Here is a 5,000-nt window from a genome sequence, read left to right on the forward strand (position 1 = left end):
TATCTCGGAAGAGTAACGACAATCCGAGCCTCCTGGCGTTGCACTCGCAGTCGCAAAAAACGCTGGGCACATATATTTCTCGGAAGAGTAACGACAGTCCGAGCCTCCTGGCGTTGCACTCGCAGTCGCAAAAAACGCTGGGCAAATATATTTCTCGGAAGAGTAACGACAGTCCGAGCCTCCTGGCGTTGCACTCGCAGTCGCAAAAAACGCTGGGCACATATATGTCTCGGAAGAGTAACGACAGTCAGTCTCCTGCGTGGGAAGAGTCTTTCTAGGCCCTGACCCACGGGAAGGGTGTAGCTTCCCCCATCCCGGACATTTGACGTCGTCACACTACCGGTATTGACTAATAGACTGACTGCTGATAATCATTAGCCATACACTGGGGGAAACGGCCGACAGGGGCGGCAACATAGTGGAGCCGTAGTGTCACTAATGTACAGAGATAGAACAGTTTCGACTGGAACCAGAGTAACCGTATACACGGCACTGATTAGTAATAGATGCAGAGCCATCAGAATACAGATAATATATACAACCGTCCCTATACATGCTGAAAGACTCTGCACACAATGAGAACCACACGTCAGCCAGACACTCTTATCACACACTACTCTCTTATCACACACTACTCTCTGCCTGTAACAGGCACACACACAATATCTAACCACCAGCATGGAAGAACATCCAGTGCATCCTCTCCGCCACATGACACAATCCACACTATCATTACCAGACCGGGAGGTCCACCCAGAAAACACAATATCCCACCCTTCCGACATCCGCACATTGCTCAGCTAAGCCACGAACACCCACACATGTCCTACACAGGGGTGCACCCAACATCACAATACTGCCTCCTGTCACAGCACACAAACAATGGCAGGAATGAAAGACACAGATCTGCCACAACCATGGAATCGGAGCGCCGCCTGTCATGAGCCAAAAGTGCATCCTGACGTGACAAATCGGATAATGCCGCAGGCATCCAATTACGATAATCACTATCAACGAACCTGCCGCCCCCCCCCCCCCCCAAATACACCTTTCCCTACAACAATGTGTATCTGAACCTAAGCTATATTGTACCTTAACCTAACCTATATCGTACCTTAACCTAACCTATATCGTACCTTAACCTAACCTATATCGTACCTTAACCTAACCTATATCGTACCTTAACCTAACGTATATCGTACCTTAACCTAACCTATATCGTACCTTAACCTAACCTATATCGTACCTTAACCTAACGTATATCGTACCTTAACCTAACCTATATCGTACCTTAACCTAACCTATATCGTCCTTAACCTAACCTATATCGTACCTTAACCTAACCTATATCGTGCCTTAACCTAACCTACGTTGTGCCTTAACCTAACCTACGTTGTGCCTTAACCTAACCTACGTTGTGCCTTAACCTAACCTACGTTGTGCCTTAACCTAACCTACGTTGTGCCTTAACCTAACCTACGTTGTGCCTTAACCTAACCTACGTTGTGCCTTAACCTAACCTACGTTGTGCCTTAACCTAACCTACGTTGTGCCTTAACCTAACCTACGTTGTGCCTTAACCTAACCTACGTTGTGCCTTAACCTAACCTACGTTGTGCCTTAACCTAACCTACGTTGCGCCTTAACCTAACCTAATTTGTGCCTTAACCTAACCTAATTTGTGCCTTAACGTAACCCATGTTGTGCCTTAACGTAACCCATGTTGTGCCTTAACGTAACCCATGTTGTGCCTTAACGTAACCCATGTTGTGCCTTAACGTAACCCATGTTGTGCCTTAACGTAACCCATGTTGTGCCTTAACGTAACCCATGTTGTGCCTTAACCTAACCCATGTTGTGCCTTAACCTAACCCATGTTGTGCCTTAACCTAACCCATGTTGTGCCTTAACCTAACCCATGTTGTGCCTTAACGTAACCCATGTTGTGCCTTAACGTAACCCATGTTGTGCCTTAACCTAACCCATGTTGTGCCTTAACCTAACCCATGTTGTGCCTTAACCTAACCCATGTTGTGCCTTAACCTAACCCATGTTGTGCCTTAACCTAACCCATGTTGTGCCTTAACCTAACCCATGTTGTGCCTTAACCTAACCTATAATGTGCCTTAACCTAACCTATAATGTGCCTTAACCTAACCTAAAGTGCGCCGTAACCTAAACTATATTGCGCCTTAACCTGACGCACGTTGTCGCTGAACCTGCTCTGTAATTGTTATGCAACCCGTTAAATTGGTGTAGTGTTGCCTAACCGCAACCCTCGCAATATAGTTCCCTACTCGCACTGCCCGGTCCCCTGTGTATCGCGTCATGTTAAACACCTTGCAGGTGTTGCTGACTTTCCACATGCTCCTGCTATACACTGTAGTGTGGATAGCAGCAGGACGTACATGCCGCCCCCCCCCCCCCCCCTTCCCCCCTGCCTTCGCAAGCTGGTCGGTGAGAAGTTTGCATGTTCAATGCCCTTCGCATGCCGACGTACTCAGCCTACGTTGTGGTACGGCCTGTCACCTGTCCGCCGATGTACGCAAAACCCACAAACTGTACTGCACATTGGTCCGTATGTACTGAATGATACATCGTGGCACATGTGACCGTATGACGACTGCGCCTAGCAACGGCGGACCATACAGTCCAAATATTGTGCACGCAGCTACGTGTCGTCTCCCTATAAGAGCTGGATTGCAGTGTGGTACGCCATACAGACGTGTGGGAGGAACGGACGCCCTGGATGGCGATCAGCATGAGCAGTCTGTTGATGTAGTGGAGCGTGTATTCGGACGTAGTCGTCTCTTCTCACACACCGTGATAGCATGTTGCACCGCGTTCCACATCTGCGACATGCTGCAGAGGCGGGCTGACAGTCGTTCGCGCAATGGACACCGCATACGTACGGGGTCTACCTTCCACGTGTTCTCTAGGCGTGCACATGTTGTTGCGTCTATGTGGGCAGACGTAGTGTGTTGTGACACCTGACACAGGCATGCAATACTCGTTGCAAATGGCGATGGACGTGTACGTTTGCTGGTGACGTTACGCAAATGAACAACTGGTAACCCGTTGTGGTGCGGTTGTTCTCGCTAGAGGTGAATCAGTGTTGGCGACGATCGGTCGAGCTATTAACCGGTTGTTTCAGGGAGACCCACCATGCCCACGAACGTGAAAGGGGACCCACCATGCCCACGAACGTGAAAGGGGATCTGGGTGTGAGGCGATACGCGGCGGTGGCTGGGTGGGACCGTCCCCGGCCGGTGAGGGGGGGCCGCCCGGCGTGCTGGCAGCGCGGTGCGTGGGCGCACGCGCCACAGCCGGCTGGTGGGGGCGGCCAGTGGCAGGCGCGCCGGCCGACGGACGCGGCAGGCGGCGCAGCTGCGCGCCGGCGCCCCCTGCTCGCGGCGCCTTGCGGCCAAAGTAGGTCCTCGCGGGCCCGGTGCGAAGCGCGGTGGCCATCTGCAGTGTGCTGGTCCGATTGAGGACTTTGTGCGCTGAGGATGCGCCGCCGCCCGGCGCTCGGCGCCGCGACGCCGTCTGCTGCTCGGTCGCCCCAGCGGTTCTCGCAGGTGGTTTGTATCGCAGCTGTGCGGACGTGTTGGCGCGTGCGCTGTGCTGGGAGAGTTCGCTTCGGCACCCAAGTGGGGCTTTTGTCCTTCTGTGGCGCTGGCGTTGGAGCTGCCGGTCACCGTAGGTGGCGCGTGTTGTCTCCCGCCGGGAATGCCACGACAGCACGCTCCCGGGCCTCTGTCGGCAGCGGCAAGCTCAGTTGGGAGCACGGGTGGTCGCACCTAAAGCGTCTACTCGCCTAACTCCGGGCGATTGCGCCTCTCTCGAACCCGACCAAGTACTTAGGACGGCGCTGCGCGCCGCCGGGACCTGAGAGGGTTTCGAGGTGTGTTGTGCAGGGGAGCTCAGCCTCCTCCTGTTTGCAGAATAATTGAGCGGACGCTTGCGTGTTCGCGCGGGCCCCCGGGACACACTCCCGGGCGGCCGGCTGCTCAGCTCTAGTTGACGCAGCTCCCTGGTTGATCCTGCCAGTAGTCATATGCTTGTCTCAAAGATTAAGCCATGCATGTCTCAGTACAAGCCGCATTAAGGTGAAACCGCGAATGGCTCATTAAATCAGTTATGGTTCCTTAGATCGTACCCACGTTACTTGGATAACTGTGGTAATTCTAGAGCTAATACATGCAAACAGAGTCCCGACCAGAGATGGAAGGGACGCTTTTATTAGATCAAAACCAATCGGTCGGCTCGTCCGGTCCGTTTGCCTTGGTGACTCTGAATAACTTTGGGCTGATCGCACGGTCCTCGTACCGGCGACGCATCTTTCAAATGTCTGCCTTATCAACTGTCGATGGTAGGTTCTGCGCCTACCATGGTTGTAACGGGTAACGGGGAATCAGGGTTCGATTCCGGAGAGGGAGCCTGAGAAACGGCTACCACATCCAAGGAAGGCAGCAGGCGCGCAAATTACCCACTCCCGGCACGGGGAGGTAGTGACGAAAAATAACGATACGGGACTCATCCGAGGCCCCGTAATCGGAATGAGTACACTTTAAATCCTTTAACGAGTATCTATTGGAGGGCAAGTCTGGTGCCAGCAGCCGCGGTAATTCCAGCTCCAATAGCGTATATTAAAGTTGTTGCGGTTAAAAAGCTCGTAGTTGGATTTGTGTCCCACGCTGTTGGTTCACCGCCCGTCGGTGTTTAACTGGCATGTATCGTGGGACGTCCTGCCGGTGGGGCGAGCCGAAGGCGTGCGACCGCCTCGTGCGTGCTCGTGCGTCCCGAGGCGGACCCCGTTGAAATCCTACCAGGGTGCTCTTTATTGAGTGTCTCGGTGGGCCGGCACGTTTACTTTGAACAAATTAGAGTGCTTAAAGCAGGCAAGCCCGCCTGAATACTGTGTGCATGGAATAATGGAATAGGACCTCGGTTCTATTTTGTTGGTTTTCGCAACCCGAGGTAATGATTAATAGGGACAG

General features: G+C 52.9%; 1 non-coding gene across 1 annotated transcript in view; it reads left to right on the top strand.

Annotated features, from left to right (window-relative positions):
• The first annotated feature begins 4,030 nt into the window (after positions 1–4,030).
• The window catches only part of LOC126476852 (small subunit ribosomal RNA), a 1,909-nt gene continuing 939 nt past the window's right edge, over positions 4,031–5,000 (top strand). The window contains exon 1 of the ribosomal RNA XR_007587288.1: positions 4,031–5,000. This exon is cut by the window's right edge and continues 939 nt beyond it. This is a non-coding gene — a ribosomal RNA (small subunit ribosomal RNA).

This window comes from Schistocerca serialis, chromosome 4, assembly GCF_023864345.2.
Source record: "Schistocerca serialis cubense isolate TAMUIC-IGC-003099 chromosome 4, iqSchSeri2.2, whole genome shotgun sequence".
In the NCBI taxonomy this organism is placed as follows: Eukaryota; Metazoa; Arthropoda; class Insecta; order Orthoptera; family Acrididae; genus Schistocerca; species Schistocerca serialis.